This window comes from Sinocyclocheilus rhinocerous, unplaced genomic scaffold (assembly GCF_001515625.1).
Source record: "Sinocyclocheilus rhinocerous isolate Xijiao unplaced genomic scaffold, SAMN03320098_v1.1 scaffold5650, whole genome shotgun sequence".
NCBI classification, from domain to species: Eukaryota; Metazoa; Chordata; class Actinopteri; order Cypriniformes; family Cyprinidae; genus Sinocyclocheilus; species Sinocyclocheilus rhinocerous.
In genome coordinates this window covers 47,791-70,903 of record NW_015648735.1, presented here as the reverse complement: position 1 = coordinate 70,903, position 23,113 = coordinate 47,791, and the positions used below count along the sequence as shown (strand labels likewise).

At 39.1% G+C, this 23,113-nt stretch overlaps 1 pseudogene; it reads left to right on the top strand.

The window, feature by feature from the left end:
* The first annotated feature begins 4,717 nt into the window (after window positions 1–4,717).
* LOC107710213 (tripartite motif-containing protein 35-like) lies at window positions 4,718–14,939 on the top strand (annotated as a pseudogene).
* Window positions 14,940–23,113: the final 8,174 nt, after the last annotated feature.

Genomic DNA, 23,113 nt, shown 5'->3' with positions numbered 1-23,113 from the left:
GAGCAAACCTCGGCCACATCATTCAGTGAAGGAAAATGACAAGCAGCAGCTTCTAATTCGTCGTTAACATTGAAGTATACGGAGATAAAACAACACAAGTATTGATAACAGTATCGTTTGTCCTGAAGCTTATCGGTAGTCCGGTATTGACCCAATTACGTACCGGTCCAAAAAAATACCGGTTCTCGGTACCCATCCCTAGCAGTGACCAAGCCTCTCATCAGCAGAAAGAATCAAAAAGCTAGGTTTACATTTGCTGAGGAGCATGTTGTGTGAAGAGAGGAGAACTGATCCAAATGCTTAAGTGATGAAAGCAAGTTTAATTTATTTGGGTCCAACTGGAAACATTGTGTTCAACATCAAACTGGGGAAAGAATAAAGCCCGAGTGTGTAAAGAAGTCAGTGAAAGATGGAGGAGGAAGTGTTATGGTTTGGGCAATGTTTTCTGCAGCAGGAGTTGGGCCTCTTACACAGCTACATGGCAGAGTGAATGCAAATGTTTATCAGAACCTCCTGCGGCAACATGCAGTTCCTTCCCTGCATTCATCGCCCAATCAGCCTGCAATTTTCATGCAAGACAATGCCCCTGTCACACTGCAAAACAGGTAAAGCAGTTCCCTGAAGCTGAAAACATTGAAATAATGAAATGGCCAGGCCAGAGTCTTGATTTTTAATCCGATTGAAAATCTCTGGAAAATCCTTGGTGACAAAATTATGGCAAAGAAACCCACTACAGTCACTGAACTGTGGAAGAGACTGAAAGAAGAGTGGACCAAGATCACACCAGCGCAGTGAGAGAAACTAGTGATGTACTGCAGCCGCAGATGTCATTCAAAGCAAGGGCCTCTACACTTCCTACTAATTTCTGACAGCTGTAACTCTAACTCTAAAAAATTTTAATTGTAATTTTCTTTCATGCTACAGCGGTCAGTGTTGGGGAGTAGCTAGCTACAAGTAGCAACGCTACTAGCTTAACTACATTTTTGAGTAGCGTGACGGTAGCTCCGCTACTTTTAAAACAGTTTAGTTTGTTTTAGGACAAAGCTACAGTTTTTCCTGTAGCTAACTACTTTTTCCAGCAAGTAGCGGCGTAGCGCGACCAAATGCTACATTCCGTTTCGTGTTTGTCGAGTCACGAGCCTGTAATGCATTGAAGCAGCACAGCGTCTTCTTCTGACGAGATCACAAACTAAATTTGTTCAGTACCGCCATCTGTTGTGATATCACACATCTTTACAGTCTGTCCACCGACAAGAGATCCTCTGATAATTTGGCAAAGGATGTACAGGAGTGGATATTTCACATGAATCAACTGTAATTTATGCAAAACAAAGATTAAAATGTGGTCTACGTCGAAGACTTAAAGCATATACAGGAGGTGAATAATAGCATTTTTAAACGGATTAATTTCCCTGCTTTATTGCACTCTATATCAAATATCTATTTTACAATGATGAACTGTCATAATATAATCTGTCCCCCCACAGTTTTGAACACTAATCGAACAGAAAATAAAATCGCGATAGTGTACTTATAATTTGGCAAAGGATTGTTGTGGCAGGATTCCACACAAAGCGCAGTGTTCACAGCTGATGATTGATGTCTCAGAGCGACTCCATTCACAGTCAGTAAATACTGCATGTGGTCTGTGAGGTCCTAACGCCCTATTATGGTGATGGGGACACTATACTGTCAAAAAGCACCGAGACGTTAAACCAAGGTCCTGACTCTGTGTGGTCATTAAAAATCCCAAGATGTCCTTCGAAAACGAGTAGGGGTGTAACCCCGGCATCCTGGCCAGATTTGCCCATTGGCCTCTGTCCATCATCATGGCTTCATAATTATCCCAATATGCTGATTGGCTTCTTCACTCTGTCTCCTCTCCACCAATAAGCTGGTGTGTGGTGGGCATTCTGGCGCACTATGGCTGCCGTCGCATCATCCAGGTGGATGCTGCACACTGGTGGTGGTTGAGGAGATTTCCCCCTTCTATGTAAAGTGCTTTGAGTATCCAGAAAAGTGCTATATAAATGTAACTTACCAACAGCAACATTGCAACCACGCCGTGCCACCTAACACAAAAGTAATATGGGAAAAATCTTCAGTTCATGTTTTTACACCCTGTGTTAAACTATATCAACTTGGCCATAATACTGCATGTAATATCATTTTAAATGCTATTCATATATTGCACTTTAAGAACTTATCACAGAACTGAACCACCATTGCCTCTTCCCATCCATGTGTTGATGACCTGAGTATATTCCAGAAGTGTAAATGTTTTAAAAATTTAAATTCACATTGATCTTTTTTCCTTGTTCCTTGTTCCACAGGTGTTCCTTGTTAGCTCATTAGTCTGTGTATAAATAGCTCTTGTTTTTCCATTGTCTTTGTCTAGCTTTCCTCACTGTAACCGCTGTTGGTAAGTTATCTCACGTGTAGTTCATGTTCCAAGCAGGGCTCTGAATCGGTTCAAGGAATGAAAATGGAAACGAACTAAATTTTGACAGGAACAAACCAGAAACAGAAACTAAATAAAATGTTATAGTTCCGAACAGAATCGAAAATTTGAAATGGCCATTAACTGGTTAATAACGTTATTTTATCGTTCCATTTAATATTTGAAATTTGCTGTCAACCAATCACGAATTCCAGTAGTACGGCCTGTGCAAATGTGACGCTGACGCATCCAACGAGTGAAATGAGCTCAAGAACTCATCATAGGTAAGTCGCAATGGCAATGCACCGGTGTTGGGCCCATTTTTGACCCCCTGCTAAATTATTACCCCTCTCGTTGAAATCGCTATCTGATTGCCTAATCCTAACCCCTCCCCCACACCTAACCCTAAAGCTACCAATACTAGGGGGGTAATAATTTAGCAGGGGTCAGAATTGGGCACAACACCGGCATTAGTTTATCCGAGGACAGTGTAAGATAAACAGAATAAAACTATAGGCTTACATAAAAAAAGGAATATGTTGGCATATACACAAAATATATTTCACTTTAACAACGATTAACAAAACGAAAGAAAAAAATGTGTGAGATAGTTCATTGTGATGCGTTCCAAAGTTCTCGGAAAGGAAAACGGGACGGCAGAAAGTAGTTTTCTTTATTTTAAAAGCTTTACAGTTTTATTTATTTTGCAAAAGCTTGACAGTTTTGAATGATGTCTTCCTTCTATCTGTATAACCAACCAGCGTTGGTATGATATCGCGTCGGCGCCTCACGCGCACACAGACACAACATATTTTTACGACATTGCAGCCTGTTCATTATCAAAATAAAATACAGTTAAAGAAACATAAAAAGTTGCACTGCTCCGTTGTACAATCTGTTGCGTTCAGCATGACCAGCGCCTCACTGTGCTGATATAGCCGAAGTGAAGAATGAAGTGACATCGATGAATGTACAAGGCCTAGCCTATAATAAATAATATTTTAGCATCTAGATACATTGCGAATATGTAAACATTTGAATTTGTGCCGAATGAGAGATGTAGTCATCAGTTTCACGTTAAATTAATTTGTATAGCCTTAACTTTAGAGGATTTGTTGTGGAGATAAACTAATAACTGTGTTTATAATGTTTGTAAACATTTTGCTTTACCGGCATTTTAGCCTACATTATTTCTGAATGTAATAGGGCTAATAAAATGCGACGTGAGCCTATACACGACTTGCTTTTTTTGTTTGTTTTTTTCACTCGCCGAACGCAATCGTATACAAGTAGCGTTTTTAACAATGCAGCAAAAAATTTTAATATCTTTAAAAAATACTTTAATGTCTTTAAAGTGTTAATATATTTGTTTTTGTTGTTTAGTAGCCTACATTTGGCCAAAATCAAGAAAAGATGATGTATTGGCTGTGACTAAGCGCAGCAGGTTAAGATAGGCTACCAGATCTCTTCCTGTTTTCTTTTTCTTTTTGAGTAAAGAAAACGCTGTACTTTATTAGTATTATTATTATTATTATGGGCTAAGAAAATTGTTTATAAAAAATAACATTATTAACCGGTATTTCTTCTACTCGAACCGGTTTCGGAATGGTAATAATACAGAGGAACGCAGGAACAGAAATGTTAAAATATCGATTCTGCTCTGAGTGAACCGATTGAATTTCTTTTAAGAAACGTTAAAATATAGATTCTGCTCTGAGGGAACCGATTGAATTTTTTTTTTTTTTTTTTTTTTTTTTCAAGCCCTGGTTCCAAGTCAAGTGTAGTCAAGCCAAGTCTTTGTTTGTTGTGTATTTATGTTAGTTCACATTTGTTAATAAAAAAACCTGCATGTGGCTTTAATTCAGCTCGCCTTCAGTGGACATTCTTACGGTCATCACTGTAGATTGTTTCTACTGGGACTCTTGATTCTTGATTCTTGATTCTTGGGTTGTTATTAGGACCATCTGGCAAGATGTAGGGTCGATTTCTCTTTATTCTGAGGACAAACACGAGAGAATTTCAAATGTCGTAATAAAGACGTGTCATGTATAACTATAAAGAGGATGATATGGGATCATTGTGCTGAAGGTTAACAAGGTTTTCTGGACAAAAGCAATAAAGAATCAGCGATCAGTGGAGAGAAACACAAGAAGGATGTTTGAGATGTTTGTTTCTGAACAGACAGCAGATGTTTGTGATACTTGTGGTTATTTATAGTTGAAACCATCATTCAGAAAGTGAAAGTAAAGTTTAGATGCTGGGACTCAAACAGTGAAAATGGATTAATCTGTAGAAGAACTTTATTGTCCTGTTTGCTATGAAACCTTCAAGGCTCCTGTTATTTTATCATGTAGTCACAGTGTCTGTAAAGAGTGTCTTCAACAGTTCTGGAAAATCAAGAAAACTGAGGAGTGTCCTGTCTGCAGGAGAAGATCCTCAAGAGATGACCCTCCGTGTAACCTTGTGCTAAAAAACTTGTGTGAGTCGATCCCGAAGGAAAGAGATCAGACTAAGAGACGTTTATCAGGGACTGAGGAGGTCTGTAGTTTACATGGTGAGAAACTCAAACTCTTCTGTCTGGAGGACAAAGAGCCTGCGTGTGTAGTGTGCTTTACTTCTCAGAAACACATTAATCACACAGTCAGACCCATTAGAGAAGTTGTTTCATCATATAAGGTAAGACAATATCATGGGTTTGATTGTCTTTGTGTGTCTTTTATCTTTGTTTCTAAACTGGCTCTTAACTCTTCAGTCGTGTGAGATACATACACTGTACCATATAAATACAGTATGTACAAAACCCACCAAACCTGTTTCAGATAGATTTCTCATGCTTACTCGAGAAACAAACTTGCGATAAAGAAACCATAACATGTATTTAAACAATATTTGTTCACACTGTCTCTTCCATATGTAGCAGGTACAGAACTTCTGCATCAACTGACAGTTAAGTGTTCCCAGAAATCTTCAGTCACCACTATCACAGGGCCTGTGAAATGGTGGAATAAAGACAGGACAAAAACGTGCGTGTGATCAGCTCTCGTCTCGCTGGGTTATGACCAGCAGCCAAGCAGACGCATCGCAACACACTGCACTCTCATAGCGCCCTCTGTTGGTCTAGCGGAACCACCATTCCTTTAATACATTTACACATGTAAAACCAATATTAGTTTCATCAATTGTGACGAACCAACAATTGGGGCATCACACATACAATATAAATGTTATTGTATTTTCACTTTGTTCAATTCAAGGATGAGCTCAGTACAGAACTCAAGTCCTTACGAAGGAAGCTGATACACAGAGAGAATGTTAAGGAAGAGTGTGTAAAGACACTTCAACAAATCAAGGTGAGCAGCTCTGATGAACACTAGTGGTTCCCAAACGGAGTGTCACAGAATCTCATTTCAATATTTCAAATTTACACATGCGTGATCCATCAGCCATGATAAACATGATAATCAATTTCTAAGGCTGTGTACAAAATCAACCCACATGCTTACAGTAGCGTCTCGAATATTGTCTGTATGAACATGCAATGGGAGTCAAGCCCGTATTGCTTTCCAGTAACGAAAGCCAGAGTGACTAAAGTAATATCCAAGATGGTGAGGTCTTATCATTTTTTGACACAACAAGAGTTCAGTTGAGAATGAGAATGTGGTTGTAAGACATGAAAATTTTCAGGTGTGAGTTCGGTTATAGAATGCAGTTGTCACTCCCATAAATAACTATACTGTGTGTCAACGTAACTCTATTAAGGACTCAAATACAGAACTGACAACCATGATCTGCTGCTGTGTGAACGTGGCCAAAGAGCAGCAGTAACTTTTTTTTAACTTGTCACAACTTGTCTAAATATGTTCACCTACGTCCATTTATGTACATAATAAGTATAAACTTAAAATAAAATTGCATCTTGGTAAGATATAAGTTAACATTTGTGCCATTAGATACTAGAGTAAGTTGAAACCCAATACTTACATTTAAAAGTGTAATACAGCATTTCTCTCTCTCTTTCTCTCTTTAAAAAAAAGAAGAAAAATCTTATCATAAGAGTGGGCGTGGCTATTTGTAATTTCAATGTATCTGGCTTCTGGTGTCATCTTGTTTTGCTGCTTGTCTTTTGTCTTTACTGCACTTTGTTATTCTTCCTGTTATGTCCCTACGGCGGCTAATAAATCAGAAGTCTTGCTCATTCAAAGAAAACAGCTTTGAATGTCCGTGTTGAAAAACGGATGCATTCATTGTACCCTTTAAATGAGCCTTCAAAATGGGACACCTTTCACTGCGCCGCTGTTACACATTCAGCCTTGGATGCAGCACCAGAATTACTGTGAAAAATAAATATTGTGAAAATACTTCTACTGCAACGGGACTGAGCTTGACTATGGGGATAAGATCCAAATGTGAGCTTTATTGTACAGATTGTGGTCAAGACAGGCAGGGTCGAACACCAGCAAACAATTATATCCAGGCCAAGGCAAAAGAGTAATCCAAAACACAGGCAATGGTCAAGGCAGGCAGCAAACAATCATAAAACAAGGAAACAGTCCAAGGTCCAAAAACAAGGCAAGGCAAAAACAAGACAAGATTGAAATGAAAAATGCTCAGTAGTGTCCGTTAACAGTTAACAATGTGTGGTAATTGGTATTGCCATAGAGAAACATTGGAAGATCTGAAGCTTTCATCAGTTTGATGGTGTTTATGCTACAAAAATGGAAAAACTATGTGCCTGGGGTACTTGTACCACTGATTCCAGGTATCATGAGAGGATGGGCAATAGAATTTATTTTATAAAATGTCTTAAACCCAACCAAAACAGAGCAAAAATGTCCCTAACACCGTGTCCTAACTACACGTGACGCGACAAGAGTCCAGCAACAAGCAATTTGGGTGTCCACACCAGACGCGATGCGACACAACAGAATCAATCAAATATCACAGTCAATCAGAAGCGTGTGTGGCGGGCTCTCTCTGGAAGCACACTGCACTCGCAACGAAATGGATATATATATTTAAACTCATATTAGACACGTTTAGCTTTGAATAAAGCACATAACCACCTGAGATTATCTACTGTCATATAGTTTGTTTGTTGTTGTTCCAGCCTGATAGCACACGTACATCTCGGAGACGTCTATTTGATGTCTGCATTTACATCTACAAGAAGTATTTTTTAGAATGTTTGCTCATCTGCAATAAGTCTATAGGACATTTCCTTTTAGATGTCAAATAGACGTCTATTATATGTTTTTAAGATGTTTAAACTTTAGAATGTATGTCAAACTGACATCTGTAAGACATCTGTCAGAAGTTTGTAGACAGCAGATGCTTTTCAGATCAAGAGATCTTTAACAGACATCTTGCAGACGTACTATCTGGGGATGTCGCGGAAATAGAAACCGTTTCTAAATTAGAAATTTCGCGTGTCGCGGCTAGTTAGGACAATAACCCCGATTAACATGGAAAAGATACCTTTTATCGCGTGTCGCGGCGTTGTGTCGCGTGTAGTTAGGACACGGTGTAAACATTCAACCCCAATCCCAATGAAGACGAAAATGTTCATTTTCTGGTTGTCATACTCTCATTAAGTTACAGTTTTCATCTGCTCAAGCAGAACGTTAATGTCATCTTGTGCTTCAGCAAGGTATCTCTGGCTAAAACTAGCTTACGTTAAAGTTAGTGAGTCCATGCTTACGTGCAAACATAAATAGCAAACTGTTCTCACGTCATGTACATTGTAGGTCAAAAACACATAAATGAAGGTCTACATTTCAGTGCCTCTCCATATTAAAAGTAAATTAACTCAATCTAACACTGTGGTACATGAACAATGTTGATCCTGGATGCAGTGGTGGACAGTAATGGAGTAGCTTTACTTCGTTACTGTACTTAAGTACATTTTTCAAGTATCTGTACTTTACTGGAGTCGTTTTATTTTGAGTAACTTTTACTTTTACTTCACTACATTCCAAAGCATAAGATTGTACTTTTTACTTCACTACATTTCATAAAACTTATCGTTACTCCTTATAATATATCACGTGCTCCGAGACGCAGAAGCGGTGTCTGATTCATGAACGAACTGATTCTTTTCAATGAACCTGTTAAATTGGTTCGCAAATCGCACCAAACGATTAATTGACGAATTAGAATGAACCACAGTCTATGGAATGAATCGATTGCAGCTGTTCTCGAGTTGTCAACTCACTGATTCAAATGAACCGTTTAGTGCGAGTCTCCAGTGAACTGAATTCACAAGTACGGTAATAACCGAGATATCTTGTGAGCGCGCGCGCGTCTGATGCTGCTAAAAGTAAGTAACTAATGTCGAATTTTAGGATTAATTATTGTAACTGAAAATCATATTTAGGTCAAAACTGTCAGTTGTTTGTGAACTAAATCTGCTGTAAAGGGTGATCTATTTAAGCCCACTGAAATGATTGAATGTGATACTGAAAATCATATTTATTTAGGTCAAAACTGTCAGTTGTTTGTGAACTAAATCTGCTGTTAAGGTCTATTTAAGCCCACTGAAATGCTTGAATGCAGACACATCAACATCTGTGTCTCTATTTTAGGTAAAAAAAAATAAAAAATCCGAAACATTAAAATAACACAGACTAAATAAAATAATTAATGTTCCTCAACATAGTCCATATCAACAACACAAATATATCTTGACTCCATATAGTGGTTATTTTGGGAAAATCCCAGGTATTTTGAGCAGTAGGATTATAAAAAATATGTGCTAATGTAAAATTTAATTATGTAGCCTATATAAAAAAACTATAAAAAATCTATCAGTACTTTTTTACTTAAGTACATAAAAAATTGAGAACTTTTGTACTTTCACTCGAGTAAAATTGAAAAAGGAGTACTTTTACTTTTACTGGAGTAATATTTTATTATACGTATCTGTACTTTTACTCAAGTACTTGATTTGTGTACTTCGTCCACCACTGCCTGGATGTTGTCATTGCGATCGTAACAACCGTAACATGAGGCTTCTCCCGTTTCACATTGTGATCTGTATTTTTACATATTTATTTTAAAATCTTTTATATATCCCTCCATGGCATATTTAAGTCCCACTTGTGTCCAAAATTTATCAAAAACATCTTAGGACAAGGTTTGCACACTGACAGCTGTCATTGTAAGACAGTAGCAACTTGTTTGGCCGAGTGAACAACAGTAACTAAGGGGGTGGGGCTTACCGATAGGTTAACTAGAATTTGCATTGATCAAGTAGAGTTTTGGGACAGAAGGTAATTTGCATGAAAGACAATGGGAAATGGCACACCCTCTACGGTGAGTAAAATATCTCTAAACTCCTAGGATCTGTATTACCTTTTAGTCTACTTCTTGTAAAATTGAGACCAGTCGCACAGAGACAATTCAAATGATACCAAACATGACTGTAAATATCACTTGCATTCATGTAGAACATTATATTATACTATTGACCATTCTGAGTGAGCTAAGTGCAGGGAGGATGGGTAAGGGGAAGGAAGGGGATGAGAAGGAACTCATGCATAGGTGAGAGAGGGGTTTCTCGCATTTTCTTTCAGTGAGATGTGGAAACAGATGTCTGTATGTTAATACACTTTGTGCATATTGTCCGTCTCAGAAGATCAAAGTGTTTGAGGTTCTGTAAATCTTACAGTTTGTATTCTAAAATATTTGTTTTCCTATATTTTCCTCATTAAAATTGGTAATTAATGATTGGTTTATACAAACACATAAGGCAGAATAGTTTATGTACTGTAATAAATGTTATGTCAGTTAGCACTGCATTAATCATATACTTTATTTATTTATTACCTCACCTGGAAATTACTTTATATTACCTTTTTTTTTTTAACTGCAGCAATAGCGGGACACCTTTTTCCATATTAGGGATTTCCTGCACTTCATAAGTTATTTGGAGTGTCTATTTACACTAAGTGCAAATAGCCCACCTTGTTGGCAGAACCTATTTACACTAACTCCGCCCACTAATATGTGACTGGGCTAGTCAGCACTACAAAAGAAGCTTGTCAAACATCAGTTCCAGTGGCAATAGATGGTAAAGCATGTGCTTTTTGATGCGATCGACCAGGGTTCAAACTCGCCTTTTGACGAACTTTCTTTTTCTCTTTCAAATCTCCTATCACATCGGAAATTCAATAAAAATTGAGGAAATAATCAAAAAGTTGAAAAAGTATCAGATAGGGTTAGGGTTGGTGTAGGGAGGGCTTTATTGTCCCAATAAGGTGTCATTGATTTAATAATTTGAATTAAAATTATAATTTACACTCAATAAGTTATGATTGCGTACTGTTTTATAATGTTCTACAATACTGAGGTGCAGATAATTGTCACTATTTGCAATAAGTAATATAAATAGCAGAAAATCCTGCTATTTTAACATAGTATAAATAGAATCCATTGCTATTTGCACTTAGTGTAAATAGCATCCATCGCTATTTACACTTAGTGTAAATAGCCCCTGCCAGAGATTGTCTTACTATAGGGAGATCTGTATTACTTACTATTGGAGAAAGCATAACGGCTAACTCGGATCAAGTGTGCCTTAATAACCAATCACATTGCAGCCTTGACATCATTGAATCATGTCCCCCACTTCCCCCGAGTATTCTACGCCCATGATTACTTCTATGTTTAAACGGTATCTGTGAGCAGAGAACTTTCTTTCATAACTGCATATGACAGAGCTATTGTCACGGATCCTGTGCCTGCTCTTCCGTTCGCTCACCACCCGATAGCTACATTACGGAGCCAGTTTTCTGCCCTAGTTGCTAGTTCTTAGTCTAGTCTAGTCTAGTCTAGTCTTGTCTTGTAATTGCCTGTTACCTGATTCTTGCCTGTGTATCTTGGATTTACCCTTTGCCTTTCTGTTTTGGACTGTGTTTGCACCTCGCCTGGACTATTGCCCGTGTTATTGGATTTCCCCTCTTGACAAGCCCTCTGGATAACGTTCGCTGTCGACTGACTCACGCCCGTTTTGGATTACTCTTTTGTCTTGCCCTCAATATACCTGTTTGCCATTTTCAGACCCTTGCCTGTTTTATGACCTCGCCTTTGAATAAAGCTTTGCAGATGGATCCGCACGTCTCACGTCTCGTTCGCCCCGTAACTGTTATAAAGTCATTGGTGATTGTTTTGAATCGAGCATCTCTAATGTTTTGTATGTGTATTTACACTAAATCTGTGCAGATTTGGCTTACATGAACTTCATCAAGAAATTAATTAGTAAATAATTAACGAAAAGTAACCCGCCAAATTGGCTAGTGATTTGACAGCGTTACCCGCCACAGCTGATTTTTACCCGCATTTGGCGGGTGTTAATTTCAAACCCTGTATGTAAAGTAATGTTATTTGTATGTAAAGATTCACAACTCTAACTATGCCAATGGTTCAAATCATTCAAGTAAAATCATTAACATGTATAATTGTGACTTTTCAGGACATTTTAGAATGTTAGTAAATTAATCAACAATAAACTTTGTAAGGTTAATTCATACATTTCTTAATTTAAAAGGATGCACAGAACTAATTTAAGCATTTAATTGCAACACATTTACTGTAAGGCTCTAGATTGAAAAGTAAAAGAAAAAAACATTCTCCAAGCACAGATAACTGAAGTGAATGTGATTTGATTTCAGACTCAAGCTAAGCACACAAAGCTTCAGATTAAACAGCAGTTTGAGAAGCTTCATCAGTTTCTCAGAGATGAAGAAGAAGCTACAATCACTGCACTGAGAGAGGAAGAGGAGCAGAAGAAGCAGATGATGAAGGAGGAGCTGGAGGAGATGAACAGACACATCTCAGCTCTTTCACACACAATCAAAGACACGGAGGAGATGATGAAAGCCAGTGATGTCTGCTTTCTAAAGGTCTGATTTCAGATCATTCATTGATTGATTGATGGATGATTGATCGAGTTCTTGATTATCAATGGTGTGTTTGTTCTGCAGGAGTTTCCAGTCTCAATGGAAAGGTGAGTGATCTGCTGGTGTCTCTGGTCTCTCTGTTTCTGATCCAAAGCTACAGCAGTTCTGACTCCTGAGTGTTTTTTTAGAGTCCAGATCTTACAGCCGGATCCTCAGACGCCTTCTGGAGCTTTGATTCATGTGCCATGTTACTTGGGCAACCTGCCGTTCAGAGTCTGGAAGAAGATGCAGGGCATTGTTCAAAACAGTGAGTCTACAGAAAATCTTGCTGTTAAACTTACAATAAAAATGACGGATGGAGGAATATTTACAGATTTTAGCATTACATGCGAATAATCAGATGACCCACTACACCTGCCAAAATAAGTAGTGTACAACAGAGTTTACAGTTCTTCTCAAGCATTTCTGTCATTCCTGTATCTCAAACAGTAGAGCATAGCGGTAGCAGGACCAGGGTCATGGGTTCAAGTCCCAGGGAATGCATGAACTGATCAAATATAAACTTTCAATGTAATATATGTTGTTTTGAATAAAAGCATCTACTGAATTCAGACATTTAAATGGAATAATATGTCCTTTATTTTCCAGGAAATGAACTTTCTGGGATGAAAAATATTTTTTCTTTTTTTCATAAGCGTTGTTACACCTGGCTCAGAGATGTAACATTAAGGGAGACGACACAGCGGAATAAGTTAACATAACAGAATAAATACAATTCTGTTATATAAATAATTCACGATAAATAACAGAATTAAGCAAAATAACAATCAAAATGTCAGTATCAGTAGTGTTAGTCAGTACGAAATGCAAATGAATGGATGCAAAGTGCAAAGTGAAGTGTTGTCAGTGCTAGTGAGTGGATGCGAAACAAGACATAAGTCACAAAATTGGAGCGCGGCTCTGGTAAACTGCCCCAAGCAACAGCTGAGCAGCGGCCCGACAAACTCTCGCACCATGTTTAAATAAGAGCTATGACGGGCATCAGGTGCGTTCACGTCACGCCCCAATCACAAAACCTGCAACAGAGAAAAGAAACCAAAACACCCAAACCAACACAACTCAATCCTAACAGCATTCCTGTCCAAGATGAGCAGCCACAGTAGTTTTCAAAATGTTACAATAACAAAACAACAACATCATACAAATACATACTTGAAAACATTTGAAATTGTAATCTTCCTTTAGCAGCACAAATTAAAGATTTAAAAGTACACATTGACACCAAACTTTGCATCTTCAGTTCATTTTGTAAAGTATTCCAATCACTCGGTGCGGCATACTTAAAAGCGTGTTTCCCTAATTTAGTTCATACAAATGAAACCAAAGAGTATACAAGTTCTGTGAAAGGGTATAAAGAGAAAAGAGCAAAGATATGATGGCAATAGACACAAAATAAATTTATAAATGAACATGTCCCAATGCTTAAGTTAAGCTTAAGTATTGATAATGAGAACCAATGTGCTCTATTATACAACTCATAATGATGAGTTCTGAAATGGTGTGCAATACTGCATCCCAATAGTAAATACAGTAAGCAGTATACAGTGTATACTGTACAGTATTCATTGAGTAGTCAATTAAGTTCCATTGTGAACACAGTCATACGCACAATAGAACTGGTGCAGAAGCACCAGTTAAAAGCAACATTTAAAATAATGAACAAAATAGACATAACCATTGTTATTGGAATGATAAGACTTAATATAAATGTATTTTAATAAATTTTATTAAATATGAGAACAGTTATAATATACAGTATATTTTTTAATAAAACAATGCAGACTTTATATTCTGTTCTCAAAATTTTAGTTTTACCACAATGACAGCATGATGCACAGCAGGAATCATATGAACACTGGTCATCTCAGAAACACATTTCTGAGATGATTTTCATGATTGATAAACACATTTGAGGTCCTCACTATCAGGTTTACATGTATTTATACACACAGATCTTTAGTGATACAATAATTAAAAATAATATGTGTACAGTTTATTACTGATCAATATTTTAAGGTCAGTTTCTTGCTGATTGTTTTCTTTCATCAGCTCCTGTGATTCTGGATCCAAACACTGCTCATCCATGGCACATCCTGTCTGCTGATCTGACCAGTGTGAGAGGCAGCTGGAACTGTCTACCGCTTCCTGATAATCCAGAGAGATTTGACATCTATCCATGTGTTCTGGGTTCAGAAGGTTTTAACTCAGGAACACACTGCTGGGACATGGAGGTTAATGAGTGTCCATACTGGTGTCTTGGAATAACTACTGCATCAAACCAAAGAAAGGGATTTGTTTTCTTTAGGACTGGTGTCTGGAGTGTGCAGTATGGGCTCTTTGAAGCAGCTGGTTTTCCTGTTGAGCAAAGGCTTGAGCGTGTTAGAGTTGATCTGGACTATGACAGAGGAACTGTGTCATTCTCTGATCCTGTAACTAACACACATATACATACATTCACAACCACCTTCACGGACACTGTCTTTCCATTCTTCTGTTGTTATGGAACTTTTCCTCTGAGGATCTTACCATTCAATAGTTTGTAAATGTTACACCTGTAAGTATGTATCTTCCTGTGTTCACTGGAAGTGCAGTCAAAAACTCAAGCGGGTGAGGAATGGGTCAATTGTTACAGTCAGAAATAAGAAATTAAGTAAAAACTAAGAACTGTAATAACCTTGCCCTTGACCATGACCGTGAGTTGTGATTAGTGAACACACACCCAGGCTACGTTCCAGTCCGGTTTTTTATGCCCTTCACTCGCAAACTTCCCTCCGTCTTGTTCATTCAGATGTACTTCATTGATTACATTGCACGAGTGCCCACTACTGGCGGAACCCTTGCAATGGGCTGAACTGGAACGTCCTAAGCCCTTGATCACTTAGATCTGCTATAGAGTTTATCTGCTATAGAGTTGGTTTATTGTTTACATTTTTCCCCTGACAAATTTGTTTGGTGCAGCATTCTATATGTATATAGGTATGTTTGGGCTGTTGCAAATGTTTAAAAAAATTATTTATATATTATAGAGTTGTTTGGGGTGGGGATAAATTAAACGCGATCTGCCATGACGTCATAATCGTGTTGCATTGTGGTCTGTGGAGTGGCCTGAAGTGTGCATATGAAGCAGACTTGCTCCTTCGGTCAAAATCGAGGGGTTGAGGGTCTGTCCATATAAACTTCCCTTGTTCACTTCATGAAGTGGAACGCACTTCAAAATGGCAGCGGGGATTCCCCCGAGGGGAAGTGCTTAGGGAAGTTCGCGAATGCCTGTCTAAAAGTGGAGTGGATCGCAGCCCCAGAGCAGTGGGCAGCCATTTTTGCTGTGGAGCCCAGGGGGTAAGTTAGCAACTGGGGGTTTGGTGCCTTGCTAGAGTACCTCAGTCATGGGTATTGAGGGCTGAAGATCATGCTGTTGAATATCAAGAATACCATGCTGTTATATTTGATTGATTATATGTCATACCAATATTCATTTAGTCCTTTTTTTGTCTTCCAGGTCAACAGGTCATCTAGAAACTAGACGTGCTGCTGTCCTCTTTCTTCCGAGAATGGCACTCAACTGCATCATCGACACAGCTGGAGTAAGCTCTCCAATTCGACAGATCTATAACACCTTCCCGCACATCATACAGATCCGGTTAATGACAGCTGCCTAGTGGTTCCATCACAGAGTAGTACAAATTTGCCTTCCGCAATCTTTAAAGTGAAAGTGACGTGACATTTGGCCAAGTATGGTGACCCATACTCGGAATTAGTGCTCTGCATTTAACCCATCCAAAGTGCACACACACAGCAGTGAACACACAAACACCGTGAACACACACCTGGAGCAGTGTGCAGCCATTTTTTTTTGCTGCGGCGCCCGGGGAGCAGTTGGGGGTTCGGTGCCTTGCTCAAGGGCACCTCAGTCGTGGTATTGAAGGTGGAAGAGAGCGCTGTACATTCACTCCCCCAACCTACAATCCCTGCCGGTACGAGACTCGAACCCACAACCTTTGGGTTACGAGTCCGACTCTCTAACCATTAGGCCACGACTTCCCCTATCTAAAAGTGGAGTGGAACGCAGCCCCAGAGCAGTGGGCAGCCATTTTTGGCAGATCTACTGCAACCAACGCTACCTTCAAGTAAATGCCTGAAGACACACCTCTACCTCAAGCGATTCATGTAGACCACAACCATAATTTTAGGCACTTTGTATAAATATATTCTGTGTGGGGCTCCAAGCTACCAAGGTTCTGGAACCAGAGGTCCACCCGGGTCCGCTTTGACTTGAAAACCTGGGTTCCTCCTCAAAACCTGTACAGTTGCATCAAAATTTGCCCACAGGGGCATCACAACTGTCATAACTCTGCAACCTTTTGATGACAAACTAAAGGGGTCCTATTATGCTCTTTTACAATGTCTTGAATTTGTTTTTGGGGGGGTACTAGAACATGCTCTCATGCTTGGTGGTTTCGAAAAACTCATTATTTTTTACATAATTTACATTATTGCAATACCTTTCTCCCCAGCCTGGCACAAACGGCTCGATTAGTTCCGGGTTTGATGAAGGCCCACCTTCCGAAAAACGAAATGTGATGTGATTGGTTAGCTATCCCAGTGCGTTGTGATTGGCGAACATGCACGGATATTGCAAGACATATTAGAGTGGTAACGTTATTGTTTTTTGTTTTTTTGGGGGCTAAATCACGTTTTAGATAGGATGTCAACAACAAAAAGGGATTTTTTAAAAATGAAATATCTCCCTTTGGAGTGGACTTTGAGATTTGTAAGTTTGAAGATCTTTTTTATGCCCAAACATACACACTACACACTAACTAAAATTCAAAAAGTGAAAAAGCATAATAGGACCCCTTTAAGCATTAATCCTTGTATTGGGTCACTGTTCTCTGTGTACCATTTCATGTTTATGGCAAGTAGAATGAAAAATGAGAGAGAGAACTGAATGGCAGTCACGATGCAATTTATTGTCACGAGGGTTTGTTGTCAATAAACTAATATATGAATGAAATGATGTGATGTGTGGATTACTGAGCTAACAAAGTAGTGCATGATCATGGGTAAACTTTAGTGTCAGAGTTGGTGGTATAATACAACACTACATAATATACCTGAATTTAACATTTGCACTTTAGTTCATAACTCTGGACCCAGCTAATAAGCTGCAGTGGGAATGACTGATGGTTATGAAATGTAGCATATACATACGTGGTAACTACATGAAGCAGAGTACTATATTTGGTAAAAACTTTCCACAAGTTGCTGCTATAATAAGCTAGATAACATTTTTGTATTTTTTTCATAATTTTTAGTAACTCTGAAATTGTGATGCTACAATAAAAAAAAATTAAAAAAACTTTTATCTGAATCCTTCAGTGTCTTCAAATCATATGTCCACATGCTCATCGACACAAAATGTTTTGCATGCCTTTGAGCTCTCTGAAGGAAAACAAAAAAAAACTTTTTAGCAGTTTTCTGATTTGAGCCAGTATATTTTGGAGTGTGGCCTGTAATGACCCTTCGCAAGAAGTTTAATTGACAGGCGATCTGACCAATCATAACACAGAATCTGTGATTTTTCATGAGTCGTGAGTCTTTGTTCAGTCCCAAGGGTGGTGAGTACATGCTTAAAAAGTTCACTCAAAAATGGAGACCCTCTATCTGAGATCAGGTATGTGGGCACACTGTGTTGCACAAAGATCTCGCTAAGCAAATTGCTGGCAGCAACTTGGGTGGCTGCTTCTCTCACCACATTAACTTACACTTCTTGAGTCTTGCTATTCCATCAGACTCCTTTTAATGGCTGTAGGTGCATAGAGTTTAAGGCACTTCATGGGGTAAAGATTACAGGATACTTTGTCATCCACAAAGTATAGGAGGTATGGGACGATTTCCCATCATTACTCTCATCCTGACCCTCCAACATCTGCAAAAGCCTTCCCGTAACTGGATCATTGAGTTGCATTTTCCTGGGGTTATTACTTGTCCCTGGCCTATCGACAATGTCAAAGTCAAAGTCTTGTTATTGGAAACACCACCTAGGCAAAGAGATTTGGGCGAGACTTTACCCATTTCAAACTAATCTCAAACTGCTGTGGTCTGAAAAGATTTTCACATGAAGACCCTTTATATACTATATGGCCTGAAGTGTTCAAGGGCCAGATGATGGTCAAACACTCCTTTTCCAGAGTGGATTATGGTCTTTCTGACTTATTCAGCGCACGACTTTCATAGGCCACCACAACGTCTGTACCATTTTCATCTCTTTGCATGAGGGCAGCACCAAGTCTGACATAGCATGCATCTGCATCGATAAAGAAGGGAAGTGAAAAATCTGTGAATCTCAAAACAGGCGCCGAAGTCAGCTTGTCTTTGAGAAAATCCATGGCAGCCTGACATTCACTCAGCTTTAGCCCCTTTCACACATAAAGTCTTTATTGGTAAATTACCAGTAAATTACTGGTATGATGCTGTGTGTGAACGCAGAATGAAGATTACTGGTATGAACACATATGAGTTCAGAACACACTGATGTAAGACATCTACTTTGGGCCAATCATAACATTCTGATGCAGGTGACACATTAACGCCGCACTGTGTAGTTTATCGGTAAAGTCATTCTGGTAATTTTATGGCAATTTACTGGTTTTACTGTGTGAAAGGGGCTATTGTCATGGATAAACTGTATATAAATCAAATAAGTCCTAGAAAATGTATGATTTGTTTTGCAATAGTTGGGGATTTGAAATCAGTTGCTTCCCTTACTTTGTCCTCATTTGGCAGGATACCTTTCACGGAGACATTGTAACAAAGAAAGGTAAGCTTGCTCCTGCAGAACTGGCATTTTGCAAGCTTAATAGACAGGCCTGCACATTTCAGCCTGAGAAGAACCTCTTTCAGGTGAACGAGGTGCTGCTCAAAAGTATGTGACGCTACCACAATATCGTCTAAGTAGACGGCACATGACTTCTTGAGGAGACCTGTAAAGACAGTGTTCATTAGTCTTTGGAATGTGGCGGGCGCGTTGCAAAATCCAAACTGTAAGACACGAAAATGAAATAACCTGCAGTGGGAATTGAAAGCAGTCTTCTGTTTTGAGTTCTCCACCACTGCCACCTGCCAGTAGCCTCTGGCCAGGTCAGTAGTTAGAAATGAAAGTACATCTACCCAGGAAGTCAAGAGATTCATCAATCCTCAGGAGAGGATATGGGTCTTTGACTGTGAGGTTATTTAGTATGCAATAATCATCACAGAACCTTGGCTCCCTCGATTTTTATGGGACAATTACGACTGGAGCAGCCCAAGGACCAGAAGAAGGTTCAATTATTCCTTCCCTTTAACATGCCCTTGATTTGAAACTCAGTGAGTTCCTTTTTAGCAGGAGAAATGTGGTAAGGGTAAGGTGAACTGGCCTTGCATCCCCTGTATTGATCTTATGTTCCACAAGGGAGGTGCGTCACAAATGTCCGTCAAACAAACCACTGAAGGTCTCGAGCAGCTCAGTCGATTTGCTTTTCTGTTCGTTATTTAGTCTTCTACTTTCTTGGACAGGGTAGAATAATTGACCCCTAAGCACAACAATTCAGGACTAGGTATCATTAAGTCTGCACCCTCTAACCATCCCTAAGCACCACCATCCAAAAGCTTGGCCATAAAGGTTAACCTTTACTCTGAATTCCAATGGAACGTGGAAACAACATTCTCTATATAACACAAGGTACGCTGATCATTTATGGAAGAATCAGGTAAGCAAGGCACATTTACCTTCTGGAGGGATGATTTCCCTGTCGGAAAGTTCTCCCCCTCCCGAAGTTTCCCCTCTGGTTAAAGCCAGTGATTAATTTCCCACCCCAATAGCCTGGTTAGAGCCATCCATCCTTCCTACCTTTGGTCCTCTACTAACATAATCTCCTGGCTCCATTGGAGGCAAAACACAGCTTCACTTTTTGACTACAGTTTGGGCAAGTACGAGTGGTGAAACCAGGCAAAGATCATTTAAAGCAATGAACTTCCCTCGAGGGTGCACTGCTAACCTGTAACTGAAGCGAACACCCAACACTTGGACCAAGGACTGAATGAAGCTCGTGAGCCCACAAAAGCAGGTCCATGACTGACGGTATGGGTGTGCAATAAAAAGAGACTTTATAGTTCTCAAGTACATGCGTCTGTATCACGTCTATTTGCTCTTGCTGGGTGGAGGGGTCTTTAGCTTACATAAATCCCCCAACATGTGAGCAACAAAAGTTGGCAGTGGCTCATCAGGCATTTGCATGCAGTCCAAAATGCCCCTCAGGATATGTTCTTGGTTGTCTGAAGGCAGGAAGACCATCCTAAAAAAAACTCACAGAACTGAGCCCAAGTGGTCACATGAGTGCTAAAGATGGTAAACCATTTTCTTGGCTCTTTTGACAGGAAACATGGGAGCTCAAGGCGTTGAACTGGCCAAAGGAGCTAACTGTGGAGTAACAGGTGCGGTACACTCTTGATGCTATAAGTGGTCAAGCATTTTTATTTTTTTTTGCTAAATAGAGTCATAAAGGCACCTCTACAGCACTGCCACCTCTGCTTGTAACAAGTCTCCAACAGAATGCTGTGACTCCCTCTGTTGTGGAAAAGAGTCATCGACTGTGGGCCAGTCAGTTAGGTCAAACTGCAAATCAGGGTGAGTAGCCATTTTGTACCAAAACATAGTAACGCTTAACCAATGTAAACAATAAATTGGGAAAACAGTAAATTTCCATAAAATGTTGGAGTCAAAGCAGTAATAGCTCAGTAAAATATTACTTATGTAAACTCACAGAATGTTCTCAGATAATTGGCATGAATCCTGATTTTCCCTTTTTAACAGCAACCTGATATATATTTTCCAGTAGTATTACACAGCAATGTGACCTGCATCAAAAAGTCTCAGTTGGTACTTGACTAACTGGGGCCCAGGTCAGGAAGCAGACAGACTGGCTAAACTGACCATCTCCTTGCCGCCTCATGTCATAGAAGTCAGTTAATTCTCAGCACATAGAGACTCCTTCATCTAGATATCATACTATATAGACTGTGTCTCTTTCCAAAACTAGCAAATACAAACAAAACATCCAAACGAATTTAAAGGGTAATAATTTAATTGATGCTCAACAATTAAAAAACAGATATACATTTACATTTAGTCATTTAGCAGACGCTTTTATCCAAAGCGACTTAAAAATTAGGTTATAATACAGATAAACAAATGATAAAGCTTGGCTTAATGAATATTAGATCCCTTTCTATGAAAGCACTTTTTGTAAATGATAGGATCACAGATCATAATCTAGATGTGCTCTGTTTGACAGAAACCTGGCTAAAACCAAATGATTACATTACTTTAAATGAGTCTACCCCCCAAGCTTACTGCTGTAAACTTAAGTCACATCCAGGGCTTAATTTGTGCCAGAACAAGCCTCCAAAATCCAATCTGGCACCTCTACATTTCAAATAACAAACTTGACCGTGCAAAAGACGCAACATGTGAACGGCCCCTTAGGCTGCTCTCACAAGACCGAATGCACGGATCCAATAAACATGCAATTTCTTTCTCAACTGTTTACATTTACTTAAGACAAAACCAATTGTGCTTACGAGGATACTTGCCATGACAGCCATTTTGACATAATTGTGTGTGTTTTGGCCACTTAAGCTCAACAAACTATGAAAAATAACTCAATATGATACTTGCAAGGCAGCTTTATACGCGCACACTTTGGACGTGACTGTGAGCGCACAGAAAAACACATCTGGAGCATGTGAGTATTGAATGGCTTAAAGATGTTTAAAAAGATGTTTACATGATACATTTTTGTGATGATGCAATAATGACCCAATTAGTCAAGTGACAGTTCTGTCAACTGTCCCAAAACACGAGCAAAAGTCTTGGATCAGTGTGCAGCAGCTCGTTGTCATGCAGACGAGATGTGCAAATGTGAAACCACTTTGAGAGAGTGAAAGAGAGAAGACACGTACAGCTGAATCACTCACACGGTTTTCAAATGACTGATTTAATCTGATAGTTTGTGTGGATTTATTTACTCATCTAACCTACTATACTGAATAAATGTTTGCAGGAATTTCCCTCATTATAAACTCGAAAGCTGTGGGAATGAGTAAAACTATGCAATATACACACAATCCCCCACCGAAAATCAGGACCTGATTAAATGTAACTCTATTATACAGAGATTTGTGAAATAAAATTCCATGACTTTTCCAAAACGTTTCCAGGCCTGGAAACTGCAGTTTTAAAATTTCATGACTTTTCCAGGTTATTCGTGACCTTACGAACCATAATAAAAACAACTGATTCACACTGCTAAACACTTAAGCTGATCCACCAATGTGATTGCGCCAAGCTCCGTACCTCTACCTCCTCTAATCACATGCCGAATTCGTTACCCCGCTTTGTTCCAGGACCTCACAATTTACAAATTAAGCACTGTCGGTCTCATTTTGCTCTTGCGGTACTTTGATGGCACATGTGATCGTAAGGCAGCTGCAGTGCCGATCAAAGTCGAACAAGCCTAATGTCTCTTCCGCTGCTTGGTACGCTTTCAATTCATGTTTTTAGTCTTGAGCAAGACTGTACGACATTCACATTACATCATTTGACTGATTTTTACGTAGAAAGGGCGACAACGCACTGCATTAAAATAAATGATCATTCATGTTTTCATAACCGCTGGCCAAA